Below are 14,997 nucleotides of genomic sequence, written 5' to 3'. Positions count from 1 at the left end.
TACGTTGTAGGGAGGTTTATGGGAGTCTGTTCTACTCTTGTCTCTTCTGCTACGTTGTAAGGAGGTTCATGGGAGTCTGTTCTACTCTTGTCTCTTCTGCTAGATTGTAAGGAGGTTCATGGGAGTCTGTTCTACCCTTGTCTCTTCTGCTAGGTTGTAAGGAGGTTCATGGGAGTCTGTTCTACTCTTGTCTCTTCTGCTATGTTGTAAGGAGGTTCATGGGACTCTGTTCTACTCTTGTCTCTTCTGCTACGTTGTAGGGAGGTTTATGGGAGTCTGTTCTACCCTTGTCTCTTATGCTAGGTTGTAAGGAGGTTCATGGGAGTCTGTTCTACTCTTGTTTCTTCTGCTAGGTTGTAGGGAGGTTCATGGGAGTCTGTTCTACCCTTGTCTCTTCTGCTAGTTTGTAAGGAGGTTCATGGGAGTCTGTTCTACCCTTGTCTCTTCTGCTAGTTTGTAAGTAGGTTCATGGGAGTCTGTTCTACCCTTGTCTCTTCTGCTATTTTGTAAGGAGGTTCATGGGAGTCTGTTCTACCCTTGTCTCTTCTGCTAGATTGAAAGGAGGTTCATGGGATTCTGTTCTACCCTTGTCTCTTCTGCTAGGTTGTAAGGAGGTTCATGGGAGTCTGTTCTACTCTTGTCTCTTCTGCTAGGTTGTAAGGAGGTTCATGGGACTCTGTTCTACTCTTGTCTCTTCTGCTACGTTGTAAGGAGGTTCATGGGAGTCTGTTCTACTCTTGTCTCTTCTGCTAGATTGTAAGGAGGTTCATGGGAGTCTGTTCTACCCTTGTCTCTTCTGCTAGGTTGTAAGGAGGTTCATGGGAGTCTGTTCTACTCTTGTCTCTTCTGCTATGTTGTAAGGAGGTTCATGGGACTCTGTTCTACTCTTGTCTCTTCTGCTACGTTGTAGGGAGGTTTATGGGAGTCTGTTCTACTCTTGTCTCTTCTGCTAGGTTGGAAGGAGGTTCATGGGAGTCTGTTCTACCCTTGTCTCTTCTGCTAGGTTGTAGGGAGGTTTATGGGAGTCTGTTCTACCCTTGTCTCGTCTGCTAGTTTGTAAGGAGGTTCATGGGAGTCTGTTTTACCCTTGTCTCTTCTGCTAGGTTGTAAGGAGGTTCATGGGAGTCTGTTCTACCCTTGTCTCTTCTGCTAGATTGAAAGGAGGTTCATGGGAGTCTGTTCTACTCTTGTCTCTTCTGCTAGGTTGTAAGGAGGTTCATGGGACTCTGTTCTACTCTTGTCTCTTCTGCTACGTTGTAAGGAGGTTCATGGGAGTCTGTTCTACTCTTGTCTCTTCTGCTAGATTGTAAGGAGGTTCATGGGAGTCTGTTCTACCCTTGTCTCTTCTGCTAGGTTGTAAGGAGGTTCATGGGAGTCTGTTCTACTCTTGTCTCTTCTGCTATGTTGTAAGGAGGTTCATGGGACTCTGTTCTACTCTTGTCTCTTCTGCTACGTTGTAGGGAGGTTTATGGGATTCTTTTCTACTCTTGTCTCTTCTGCTACGTTGTAAGGAGGTTCATGGGAGTCTGTTCTACTCTTGTCTCTTCTGCTAGATTGTAAGGAGGTTCATGGGAGTCTGTTCTACCCTTGTCTCTTCTGCTAGGTTGTAAGGAGGTTCATGGGAGTCTGTTCTACTCTTGTCTCTTCTGCTATGTTGTAAGGAGGTTCATGGGACTCTGTTCTACTCTTGTCTCTTCTGCTACGTTGTAGGGAGGTTTATGGGAGTCTGTTCTACCCTTGTCTCTTATGCTAGGTTGTAAGGAGGTTCATGGGAGTCTGTTCTACTCTTGTTTCTTCTGCTAGGTTGTAGGGAGGTTCATGGGAGTCTGTTCTACCCTTGTCTCTTCTGCTAGTTTGTAAGGAGGTTCATGGGAGTCTGTTCTACCCTTGTCTCTTCTGCTAGTTTGTAAGGAGGTTCATGGGAGTCTGTTCTACCCTTGTCTCTTCTGCTAGTTTGTAAGGAGGTTCATGGGAGTCTGTTCTACCCTTGTCTCTTCTGCTAGATTGAAAGGAGGTTCATGTGATTCTGTTCTACTCTTGTTTCTTCTGCTAGGTTGTAGGGAGGTTCATGGGAGTCTGTTCTACCCTTGTCTCTTCTGCTAGTTTGTAAGGAGGTTCATGGGAGTCTGTTCTACCCTTGTCTCTTCTGCTAGTTTGTAAGGAGGTTCATGGGATTCTGTTCTACCCTTGTCTCTTCTGCTAGGTTGTAAGGAGGTTCATGGGAGTCTGTTCTACTCTTGTCTCTTCTGCTAGGTTGTAAGGAGGTTCATGGGACTCTGTTCTACTCTTGTCTCTTCTGCTACGTTGTAAGGAGGTTCATGGGAGTCTGTTCTACTCTTGTCTCTTCTGCTAGATTGTAAGGAGGTTCATGGGAGTCTGTTCTACCCTTGTCTCTTCTGCTAGGTTGTAAGGAGGTTCATGGGAGTCTGTTCTACTCTTGTCTCTTCTGCTATGTTGTAAGGAGGTTCATGGGACTCTGTTCTACTCTTGTCTCTTCTGCTACGTTGTAGGGAGGTTTATGGGAGTCTGTTCTACCCTTGTCTCTTATGCTAGGTTGTAAGGAGGTTCATGGGAGTCTGTTCTACTCTTGTTTCTTCTGCTAGGTTGTAGGGAGGTTCATGGGAGTCTGTTCTACCCTTGTCTCTTCTGCTAGTTTGTAAGGAGGTTCATGGGAGTCTGTTCTACCCTTGTCTCTTCTGCTAGTTTGTAAGGAGGTTCATGGGAGTCTGTTCTACCCTGGTCTCTTCTGCTAGTTTGTAAGGAGGTTCATGGGAGTCTGTTCTACCCTTGTCTCTTCTGATAGATTGAAAGGAGGTTCATGGGATTCTGTTCTCCCCTTGTCTCTTCTGCTAGGTTGTAAGGAGGTTCATGGGAGTCTGTTCTACTCTTGTCTCTTCTGCTAGGTTGTAAGGAGGTTCATGGGACTCTGTTCTACTCTTGTCTCTTCTGCTACGTTGTAAGGAGGTTCATGGGAGTCTGTTCTACTCTTGTCTCTTCTGCTAGATTGTAAGGAGGTTCATGGGAGTCTGTTCTACCCTTGTCTCTTCTGCTAGATTGAAAGGAGGTTCATGGGATTCTGTTCTACCCTTGTCTCTTCTGCTAGGTTGTAAGGAGGTTCATGGGAGTCTGTTCTACTCTTGTCTCTTCTGCTATGTTGTAAGGAGGTTCATGGGACTCTGTTCTACTCTTGTCTCTTCTGCTACGTTGTAGGGAGGTTCATGGGAGTCTGTTCTACCCTTGTCTCTTCTGCTAGGTTGTAAGGAGGTTCATGGGAGTCTGTTCTACTCTTGTCTCTTCTGCTATGTTGTAAGGAGGTTCATGGGTCTCTGTTCTACTGTTGTCTCTTCTGCTACGTTGTAGGGAGGTTTATGGGAGTCTGTTCTACTCTTGTCTCTTCTGCTACGTTGTAAGGAGGTTCATGGGAGTCTGTTCTACTCTTGTCTCTTCTGCTAGATTGTAAGGAGGTTCATGGGAGTCTGTTCTACCCTTGTCTCTTCTGCTAGGTTGTAAGGAGGTTCATGGGAGTCTGTTCTACTCTTGTCTCTTCTGCTATGTTGTAAGGAGGTTCATGGGACTCTGTTCTACTCTTGTCTCTTCTGCTACGTTGTAGGGAGGTTTATGGGAGTCTGTTCTACCCTTGTCTCTTATGCTAGGTTGTAAGGAGGTTCATGGGAGTCTGTTCTACTCTTGTTTCTTCTGCTAGGTTGTAGGGAGGTTCATGGGAGTCTGTTCTACCCTTGTCTCTTCTGCTAGTTTGTAAGGAGGTTCATGGGAGTCTGTTCTACCCTTGTCTCTTCTGCTAGTTTGTAAGTAGGTTCATGGGAGTCTGTTCTACCCTTGTCTCTTCTGCTATTTTGTAAGGAGGTTCATGGGAGTCTGTTCTACCCTTGTCTCTTCTGCTAGATTGAAAGGAGGTTCATGGGATTCTGTTCTACCCTTGTCTCTTCTGCTAGGTTGTAAGGAGGTTCATGGGAGTCTGTTCTACTCTTGTCTCTTCTGCTAGGTTGTAAGGAGGTTCATGGGACTCTGTTCTACCCTTGTCTCTTCTGCTACGTTGTAAGGAGGTTCATGGGAGTCTGTTCTACTCTTGTCTCTTCTGCTAGATTGTAAGGAGGTTCATGGGAGTCTGTTCTACCCTTGTCTCTTCTGCTAGGTTGTAAGGAGGTTCATGGGAGTCTGTTCTACTCTTGTCTCTTCTGCTATGTTGTAAGGAGGTTCATGGGACTCTGTTCTACTCTTGTCTCTTCTGCTACGTTGTAGGGAGGTTTATGGGAGTCTGTTCTACTCTTGTCTCTTCTGCTAGGTTGTAAGGAGGTTCATGGGAGTCTGTTCTACCCTTGTCTCTTCTGCTAGGTTGTAGGGAGGTTTATGGGAGTCTGTTCTACCCTTGTCTCTTCTGCTAGTTTGTAAGGAGGTTCATGGGAGTCTGTTTTACCCTTGTCTCTTCTGCTAGGTTGTAAGGAGGTTCATGGGAGTCTGTTCTACCCTTGTCTCTTCTGCTAGATTGAAAGGAGGTTCATGGGAGTCTGTTCTACTCTTGTCTCTTCTGCTAGGTTGTAAGGAGGTTCATGGGAGTCTGTTCTACTCTTGTCTCTTCTGCTAGGTTGTAAGGAGGTTCATGGGAGTCTGTTCTACCCTTGTCTCTTCTGCTAGATTGTAAGGAGGTTCATGGGAGTCTGTTCTACTCTTGTCTCTTATGCTAGTTTGTAAGGAGGTTCATGGGAGTCTGTTCTACCCTTGTCTCTTCTGCTAGTTTGTAAGGAGGTTCATGGGAGTCTGTTCTACCCTTGTCTCTTCTGCTAGATTGAAAGGAGGTTCATGGGAGTCTGTTCTACCCTTGTCTCTTCTGCTAGATTGAAAGGAGGTTCATGGGAGTCTGTTCTACTCTTGTCTCTTCTGCTAGGTTGTAAGGAGGTTCATGGGAGTCTGTTCTACTCTTGTCTCTTCTGCTAGATTGTAAGGAGGTTCATGGGAGTCTGTTCTACCCATGTCTCGTCTGCTAGGTTGTAGGGAGGTTCATCGGAGTCTGTTCTGCCCTTGTCTCTTCTGCTAGTTTGTAAGGAGGTTCATGGGAGTCTGTTCTACCCTTGTCTCTTCTGCTAGTTTGTAAGGAGGTTCATGGGAGTCTGTTCTACCCTTGTCTCTTCTGCTAGATTGAAAGGAGGTTCATGGGATTCTGTTCTACCCTTGTCTCTTCTGCTAGGTTTTAAGGAGGTTCATGGGAGTCTGTTCTACTCTTGTCTCTTCTGCTAGGTTGTAAGGAGGTTCATGGGACTCTGTTCTACTCTTGTCTCTTCTGCTACGATGTAGGGAGGTTCATGGGAGTCTGTTCTACTCTTGTCTCTTCTGCTAGATTGTATGGAGGTTCATGGGAGTCTGTTCTACCCTTGTCTCTTATGCTAGGTTGTAAGGAGGTTCATGGGAGTCTGTTCTACCCTTGTCTCTTCTGCAAGTTTGAAAGGAGGTTCATGGGAGTCTGTTGTACCCTTGTCTCTTCTGCTAGGTTGTAAGGAGGTTCATGGGAGTCTGTTCTACCCATGTCTCTTCTTCTAGGTTGTAGGGAGGTTCATCGGACTCTGTTCTACCCTTGTCTCTTCTGCTAGTTTGTAAGGAGGTTCATGGGAGTCTGTTCTACCCTTGTCTCTTCTGCTAGTTTGTAAGGAGGTTCATGGGAGTCTGTTCTACCCTTGTCTCTTCTGCTAGATTGAAAGGAGGTTCATGGGAGTCTGTTCTACCCTTGTCTCTTCTGCTAGGTTGTAAGGAGGTTCATGGGAGTCTGTTCTACCCTTGTCTCTTCTGCAAGGTTGTAGGGAGGTTCATGGGAGTCTGTTCTACCCTTGTCTTTTCTGCTAGATTGTAAGGAGGTTCATGGGAGTCTGTTCTACCCTTGTCTCTTATGCTAGGTTGTAAGGAGGTTCATGGGAGTCTGTTCTACTCTTGTTTCTTCTGCTAGGTTGTAGGGAGGTTCATGGGAGTCTGTTCTACCCTTGTCTCTTCTGCTAGTTTGTAAGGAGGTTCATGGGAGTCTGTTGTACCCTTGTCTCTTCTGCTAGTTTGTAAGGAGGTTCATGGGATTCTGTTCTACCCTTGTCTCTTCTGCTAGGTTGTAAGGAGGTTCATGGGAGTGTGTTCTACTCTTGTCTCTTCTGCTAGGTTGTAAGGAGGTTCATGGGACTCTGTTCTACTCTTGTCTCTTCTGCTACGTTGTAAGGAGGTTCATGGGAGTCTGTTCTACTCTTGTCTCTTCTGCTAGATTGTAAGGAGGTTCATGGGAGTCTGTTCTACCCTTGTCTCTTCTGCTAGGTTGTAAGGAGGTTCATGGGAGTCTGTTCTACTCTTGTCTCTTCTGCTATGTTGTAAGGAGGTTCATGGGACTCTGTTCTACTGTTGTCTCTTCTGCTACGTTGTAGGGAGGTTTATGGGAGTCTGTTCTACTCTTGTCTCTTCTGCTACGTTGTAAGGAGGTTCATGGGAGTCTGTTCTACTCTTGTCTCTTCTGCTAGATTGTAAGGAGGTTCATGGGAGTCTGTTCTACCCTTGTCTCTTCTGCTAGGTTGTAAGGAGGTTCATGGGAGTCTGTTCTACTCTTGTCTCTTCTGCTATGTTGTAAGGAGGTTCATGGGACTCTGTTCTACTCTTGTCTCTTCTGCTACGTTGTAGGGAGGTTTATGGGAGTCTGTTCTACCCTTGTCTCTTCTGCTAGGTTGTAGGGAGGTTTATGGGAGTCTGTTCTACCCTTGTCTCTTCTGCTAGTTTGTAAGGAGGTTCATGGGAGTCTGTTTTACCCTTGTCTCTTCTGCTAGGTTGTAAGGAGGTTCATGGGAGTCTGTTCTACTCTTGTCTCTTCTGCTAGGTTGTAAGGAGGTTCATGGGACTCTCTTCTACTCTTGTCTCTTCTGCTACGTTGTAAGGAGGTTCATGGGAGTCTGTTCTACTCTTGTCTCTTCTGCTAGATTGTAAGGAGGTTCATGGGAGTCTGTTCTACCCTTGTCTCTTCTGCTAGGTTGTAAGGAGGTTCATGGGAGTCTGTTCTACTCTTGTCTCTTCTGCTATGTTGTAAGAAGGTTCATGGGACTCTGTTCTACTGTTGTCTCTTCTGCTACGTTGTAGGGAGGTTTATGGGAGTCTGTTCTACCCTTGTCTCTTCTGCTAGGTTGTAGGGAGGTTTATGGGAGTCTGTTCTACCCTTGTCTCTTCTGCTAGTTTGTAAGGAGGTTCATGGGAGTCTGTTTTACCCTTGTCTCTTCTGCTAGGTTGTAAGGAGGTTCATGGGAGTCTGTTCTACTCTTGTCTCTTCTGCTAGGTTGTAAGGAGGTTCATGGGACTCTCTTCTACTCTTGTCTCTTCTGCTACGTTGTAAGGAGGTTCATGGGAGTCTGTTCTACTCTTGTCTCTTCTGCTAGATTGTAAGGAGGTTCATGGGAGTCTGTTCTACCCTTGTCTCTTCTGCTAGGTTGTAAGGAGGTTCATGGGAGTCTGTTCTACTCTTGTCTCTTCTGCTATGTTGTAAGAAGGTTCATGGGACTCTGTTCTACTGTTGTCTCTTCTGCTACGTTGTAGGGAGGTTTATGGGAGTCTGTTCTACTCTTGTCTCTTCTGCTACGTTGTAAGGAGGTTCATGGGAGTCTGTTCTACTCTTGTCTCTTCTGCTAGATTGTAAGGAGGTTCATGGGAGTCTGTTCTACCCTTGTCTCTTCTGCTAGGTTGTAAGGAGGTTCATGGGAGTCTGTTCTACTCTTGTCTCTTCTGCTATGTTGTAAGGAGGTTCATGGGACTCTGTTCTACGCTTGTCTCTTCTGCTACGTTGTAGGGAGGTTCATGGGAGTCTGTTCTACCCTTGTCTCTTCTGCTAGGTTGTAAGGAGGTTCATGGGAGTCTGTTCTACTCTTGTCTCTTCTGCTATGTTGTAAGGAGGTTCATGGGTCTCTGTTCTACTGTTGTCTCTTCTGCTACGTTGTAGGGAGGTTTATGGGAGTCTGTTCTACTCTTGTCTCTTCTGCTACGTTGTAAGGAGGTTCATGGGAGTCTGTTCTACTCTTGTCTCTTCTGCTAGATTGTAAGGAGGTTCATGGGAGTCTGTTCTACCCTTGTCTCTTCTGCTAGGTTGTAAGGAGGTTCATGGGAGTCTGTTCTACTCTTGTCTCTTCTGCTATGTTGTAAGGAGGTTCATGGGACTCTGTTCTACTCTTGTCTCTTCTGCTACGTTGTAGGGAGGTTTATGGGAGTCTGTTCTACCCTTGTCTCTTCTGCTAGGTTGTAGGGAGGTTTATGGGAGTCTGTTCTACCCTTGTCTCTTCTGCTAGTTTGTAAGGAGGTTCATGGGAGTCTGTTTTACCCTTGTCTCTTCTGCTAGGTTGTAAGGAGGTTCATGGGAGTCTGTTCTACTCTTGTCTCTTCTGCTAGGTTGTAAGGAGGTTCATGGGACTCTGTTCTACTCTTGTCTCTTCTGCTACGTTGTAAGGAGGTTCATGGGAGTCTGTTCTACTCTTGTCTCTTCTGCTAGATTGTAAGGAGGTTCATGGGAGTCTGTTCTACCCTTGTCTCTTCTGCTAGGTTGTAAGGAGGTTCATGGGAATCTGTTCTACTCTTGTCTCTTCTGCTATGTTGTAAGGAGGTTCATGGGACTCTGTTCTACTCTTGTCTCTTCTGCTACGTTGTAGGGAGGTTTATGGGAGTCTGTTCTACCCTTGTCTCTTCTGCTAGGTTGTAGGGAGGTTTATGGGAGTCTGTTCTACCCTTGTCTCTTCTGCTAGTTTGTAAGGAGGTTCATGGGAGTCTGTTTTACCCTTGTCTCTTCTGCTAGGTTGTAAGGAGGTTCATGGGAGTCTGTTCTACGCTTGTCTCTTCTGCTAGGTTGTAAGGAGGTTCATGGGACTCTCTTCTACTCTTGTCTCTTCTGCTACGTTGTAAGGAGGTTCATGGGAGTCTGTTCTACTCTTGTCTCTTCTGCTAGATTGTAAGGAGGTTCATGGGAGTCTGTTCTACCCTTGTCTCTTCTGCTAGGTTGTAAGGAGGTTCATGGGAGTCTGTTCTACTCTTGTCTCTTCTGCTATGTTGTAAGAAGGTTCATGGGACTCTGTTCTACTGTTGTCTCTTCTGCTACGTTGTAGGGAGGTTTATGGGAGTCTGTTCTACTCTTGTCTCTTCTGCTACGTTGTAAGGAGGTTCATGGGAGTCTGTTCTACTCTTGTCTCTTCTGCTAGATTGTAAGGAGGTTCATGGGAGTCTGTTCTACCCTTGTCTCTTCTGCTAGGTTGTAAGGAGGTTCATGGGAGTCTGTTCTACTCTTGTCTCTTCTGCTATGTTGTAAGGAGGTTCATGGGACTCTGTTCTACGCTTGTCTCTTCTGCTACGTTGTAGGGAGGTTCATGGGAGTCTGTTCTACCCTTGTCTCTTCTGCTAGGTTGTAAGGAGGTTCATGGGAGTCTGTTCTACTCTTGTCTCTTCTGCTATGTTGTAAGGAGGTTCATGGGTCTCTGTTCTACTGTTGTCTCTTCTGCTACGTTGTAGGGAGGTTTATGGGAGTCTGTTCTACTCTTGTCTCTTCTGCTACGTTGTAAGGAGGTTCATGGGAGTCTGTTCTACTCTTGTCTCTTCTGCTAGATTGTAAGGAGGTTCATGGGAGTCTGTTCTACCCTTGTCTCTTCTGCTAGGTTGTAAGGAGGTTCATGGGAGTCTGTTCTACTCTTGTCTCTTCTGCTATGTTGTAAGGAGGTTCATGGGACTCTGTTCTACTCTTGTCTCTTCTGCTACGTTGTAGGGAGGTTTATGGGAGTCTGTTCTACCCTTGTCTCTTCTGCTAGGTTGTAGGGAGGTTTATGGGAGTCTGTTCTACCCTTGTCTCTTCTGCTAGTTTGTAAGGAGGTTCATGGGAGTCTGTTTTACCCTTGTCTCTTCTGCTAGGTTGTAAGGAGGTTCATGGGAGTCTGTTCTACTCTTGTCTCTTCTGCTAGGTTGTAAGGAGGTTCATGGGACTCTGTTCTACTCTTGTCTCTTCTGCTACGTTGTAAGGAGGTTCATGGGAGTCTGTTCTACTCTTGTCTCTTCTGCTAGATTGTAAGGAGGTTCATGGGAGTCTGTTCTACCCTTGTCTCTTCTGCTAGGTTGTAAGGAGGTTCATGGGAGTCTGTTCTACTCTTGTCTCTTCTGCTATGTTGTAAGGAGGTTCATGGGACTCTGTTCTACTGTTGTCTCTTCTGCTACGTTGTAGGGAGGTTTATGGGAGTCTGTTCTACTCTTGTCTCTTCTGCTACGTTGTAAGGAGGTTCATGGGAGTCTGTTCTACTCTTGTCTCTTCTGCTAGATTGTAAGGAGGTTCATGGGAGTCTGTTCTACCCTTGTCTCTTCTGCTAGGTTGTAAGGAGGTTCATGGGAGTCTGTTCTACTCTTGTCTCTTCTGCTATGTTGTAAGGAGGTTCATGGGACTCTGTTCTACTCTTGTCTCTTCTGCTACGTTGTAGGGAGGTTTATGGGAGTCTGTTCTACCCTTGTCTCTTATGCTAGGTTGTAAGGAGGTTCATGGGAGTCTGTTCTACTCTTGTTTCTTCTGCTAGGTTGTAGGGAGGTTCATGGGAGTCTGTTCTACCCTTGTCTCTTCTGCTAGTTTGTAAGGAGGTTCATGGGAGTCTGTTCTACCCTTGTCTCTTCTGCTAGTTTGTAAGTAGGTTCATGGGAGTCTGTTCTACCCTTGTCTCTTCTGCTATTTTGTAAGGAGGTTCATGGGAGTCTGTTCTACCCTTGTCTCTTCTGCTAGATTGAAAGGAGGTTCATGGGATTCTGTTCTACCCTTGTCTCTTCTGCTAGGTTGTAAGGAGGTTCATGGGAGTCTGTTCTACTCTTGTCTCTTCTGCTAGGTTGTAAGGAGGTTCATGGGACTCTGTTCTACTCTTGTCTCTTCTGCTACGTTGTAAGGAGGTTCATGGGAGTCTGTTCTACTCTTGTCTCTTCTGCTAGATTGTAAGGAGGTTCATGGGAGTCTGTTCTACCCTTGTCTCTTCTGCTAGGTTGTAAGGAGGTTCATGGGAGTCTGTTCTACTCTTGTCTCTTCTGCTATGTTGTAAGGAGGTTCATGGGACTCTGTTCTACTGTTGTCTCTTCTGCTACGTTGTAGGGAGGTTTATGGGAGTCTGTTCTACTCTTGTCTCTTCTGCTACGTTGTAAGGAGGTTCATGGGAGTCTGTTCTACTCTTGTCTCTTCTGCTAGATTGTAAGGAGGTTCATGGGAGTCTGTTCTACCCTTGTCTCTTCTGCTAGGTTGTAAGGAGGTTCATGGGAGTCTGTTCTACTCTTGTCTCTTCTGCTATGTTGTAAGGAGGTTCATGGGACTCTGTTCTACTCTTGTCTCTTCTGCTACGTTGTAGGGAGGTTTATGGGAGTCTGTTCTACCCTTGTCTCTTATGCTAGGTTGTAAGGAGGTTCATGGGAGTCTGTTCTACTCTTGTTTCTTCTGCTAGGTTGTAGGGAGGTTCATGGGAGTCTGTTCTACCCTTGTCTCTTCTGCTAGTTTGTAAGGAGGTTCATGGGAGTCTGTTCTACCCTTGTCTCTTCTGCTAGTTTGTAAGTAGGTTCATGGGAGTCTGTTCTACCCTTGTCTCTTCTGCTATTTTGTAAGGAGGTTCATGGGAGTCTGTTCTACCCTTGTCTCTTCTGCTAGATTGAAAGGAGGTTCATGGGATTCTGTTCTACCCTTGTCTCTTCTGCTAGGTTGTAAGGAGGTTCATGGGAGTCTGTTCTACTCTTGTCTCTTCTGCTAGGTTGTAAGGAGGTTCATGGGACTCTGTTCTACTCTTGTCTCTTCTGCTACGTTGTAAGGAGGTTCATGGGAGTCTGTTCTACTCTTGTCTCTTCTGCTAGATTGTAAGGAGGTTCATGGGAGTCTGTTCTACCCTTGTCTCTTCTGCTAGGTTGTAAGGAGGTTCATGGGAGTCTGTTCTACTCTTGTCTCTTCTGCTATGTTGTAAGGAGGTTCATGGGACTCTGTTCTACTCTTGTCTCTTCTGCTACGTTGTAGGGAGGTTTATGGGAGTCTGTTCTACTCTTGTCTCTTCTGCTAGGTTGTAAGGAGGTTCATGGGAGTCTGTTCTACCCTTGTCTCTTCTGCTAGGTTGTAGGGAGGTTTATGGGAGTCTGTTCTACCCTTGTCTCTTCTGCTAGTTTGTAAGGAGGTTCATGGGAGTCTGTTTTACCCTTGTCTCTTCTGCTAGGTTGTAAGGAGGTTCATGGGAGTCTGTTCTACCCTTGTCTCTTCTGCTAGATTGAAAGGAGGTTCATGGGAGTCTGTTCTACTCTTGTCTCTTCTGCTAGGTTGTAAGGAGGTTCATGGGAGTCTGTTCTACTCTTGTCTCTTCTGCTAGGTTGTAAGGAGGTTCATGGGAGTCTGTTCTACCCTTGTCTCTTCTGCTAGATTGTAAGGAGGTACATGGGAGTCTGTTCTACTCTTGTCTCTTATGCTAGTTTGTAAGGAGGTTCATGGGAGTCTGTTCTACCCTTGTCTCTTCTGCTAGTTTGTAAGGAGGTTCATGGGAGTCTGTTCTACCCTTGTCTCTTCTGCTAGATTGAAAGGAGGTTCATGGGAGTCTGTTCTACCCTTGTCTCTTCTGCTAGATTGAAAGGAGGTTCATGGGAGTCTGTTCTACTCTTGTCTCTTCTGCTAGGTTGTAAGGAGGTTCATGGGAGTCTGTTCTACTCTTGTCTCTTCTGCTAGATTGTAAGGAGGTTCATGGGAGTCTGTTCTACCCATGTCTCGTCTGCTAGGTTGTAGGGAGGTTCATCGGAGTCTGTTCTGCCCTTGTCTCTTCTGCTAGTTTGTAAGGAGGTTCATGGGAGTCTGTTCTACCCTTGTCTCTTCTGCTAGTTTGTAAGGAGGTTCATGGGAGTCTGTTCTACCCTTGTCTCTTCTGCTAGATTGAAAGGAGGTTCATGGGATTCTGTTCTACCCTTGTCTCTTCTGCTAGGTTGTAAGGAGGTTCATGGGAGTCTGTTCTACTCTTGTCTCTTCTGCTAGGTTGTAAGGAGGTTCATGGGACTCTGTTCTACTCTTGTCTCTTCTGCTACGTTGTAAGGAGGTTCATGGGAGTCTGTTCTACTCTTGTCTCTTCTGCTAGATTGTAAGGAGGTTCATGGGAGTCTGTTCTACCCTTGTCTCTTCTGCTAGGTTGTAAGGAGGTTCATGGGAGTCTGTTCTACTCTTGTCTCTTCTGCTATGTTGTAAGGAGGTTCATGGGACTCTGTTCTACTCTTGTCTCTTCTGCTACGTTGTAGGGAGGTTTATGGGAGTCTGTTCTACTCTTGTCTCTTCTGCTAGGTTGTAAGGAGGTTCATGGGAGTCTGTTCTACCCTTGTCTCTTCTGCTAGGTTGTAGGGAGGTTTATGGGAGTCTGTTCTACCCTTGTCTCTTCTGCTAGTTTGTAAGGAGGTTCATGGGAGTCTGTTTTACCCTTGTCTCTTCTGCTAGGTTGTAAGGAGGTTCATGGGAGTCTGTTCTACCCTTGTCTCTTCTGCTAGATTGAAAGGAGGTTCATGGGAGTCTGTTCTACTCTTGTCTCTTCTGCTAGGTTGTAAGGAGGTTCATGGGAGTCTGTTCTACTCTTGTCTCTTCTGCTAGGTTGTAAGGAGGTTCATGGGAGTCTGTTCTACCCTTGTCTCTTCTGCTAGATTGTAAGGAGGTACATGGGAGTCTGTTCTACTCTTGTCTCTTATGCTAGTTTGTAAGGAGGTTCATGGGAGTCTGTTCTACCCTTGTCTCTTCTGCTAGTTTGTAAGGAGGTTCATGGGAGTCTGTTCTACCCTTGTCTCTTCTGCTAGATTGAAAGGAGGTTCATGGGAGTCTGTTCTACCCTTGTCTCTTCTGCTAGATTGAAAGGAGGTTCATGGGAGTCTGTTCTACTCTTGTCTCTTCTGCTAGGTTGTAAGGAGGTTCATGGGAGTCTGTTCTACTCTTGTCTCTTCTGCTAGATTGTAAGGAGGTTCATGGGAGTCTGTTCTACCCATGTCTCGTCTGCTAGGTTGTAGGGAGGTTCATCGGAGTCTGTTCTGCCCTTGTCTCTTCTGCTAGTTTGTAAGGAGGTTCATGGGAGTCTGTTCTACCCTTGTCTCTTCTGCTAGTTTGTAAGGAGGTTCATGGGAGTCTGTTCTACCCTTGTCTCTTCTGCTAGATTGAAAGGAGGTTCATGGGATTCTGTTCTACCCTTGTCTCTTCTGCTAGGTTGTAAGGAGGTTCATGGGAGTCTGTTCTACTCTTGTCTCTTCTGCTAGGTTGTAAGGAGGTTCATGGGACTCTGTTCTACTCTTGTCTCTTCTGCTACGATGTAGGGAGGTTCATGGGAGTCTGTTCTACTCTTGTCTCTTCTGCTAGATTGTAAGGAGGTTCATGGGAGTCTGTTTTACCCTTGTCTCTTCTGCTAGGTTGTAAGGAGGTTCATGGGAGTCTGTTCTACTCTTGTCTCTTCTGCTAGGTTGTAAGGAGGTTCATGGGACTCTCTTCTACTCTTGTCTCTTCTGCTACGTTGTAAGGAGGTTCATGGGAGTCTGTTCTACTCTTGTCTCTTCTGCTAGATTGTAAGGAGGTTCATGGGAGTCTGTTCTACCCTTGTCTCTTCTGCTAGGTTGTAAGGAGGTTCATGGGAGTCTGTTCTACTCTTGTCTCTTCTGCTATGTTGTAAGAAGGTTCATGGGACTCTGTTCTACTGTTGTCTCTTCTGCTACGTTGTAGGGAGGTTTATGGGAGTCTGTTCTACTCTTGTCTCTTCTGCTACGTTGTAAGGAGGTTCATGGGAGTCTGTTCTACTCTTGTCTCTTCTGCTAGATTGTAAGGAGGTTCATGGGAGTCTGTTCTACCCTTGTCTCTTCTGCTAGGTTGTAAGGAGGTTCATGGGAGTCTGTTCTACTCTTGTCTCTTCTGCTATGTTGTAAGGAGGTTCATGGGACTCTGTTCTACGCTTGTCTCTTCTGCTACGTTGTAGGGAGGTTCATGGGAGTCTGTTCTACCCTTGTCTCTTC

The sequence above is a fragment of the Salmo salar genome, chromosome 06 (genome assembly GCF_965601325.2).
Source record: "Salmo salar chromosome 06, fSalSal1, whole genome shotgun sequence".
Lineage (NCBI taxonomy): Eukaryota > Metazoa > Chordata > Actinopteri > Salmoniformes > Salmonidae > Salmo > Salmo salar.
The sequence above is the reverse complement of the archived record's forward strand: the minus strand, read 5'-3'. Positions refer to the sequence as shown.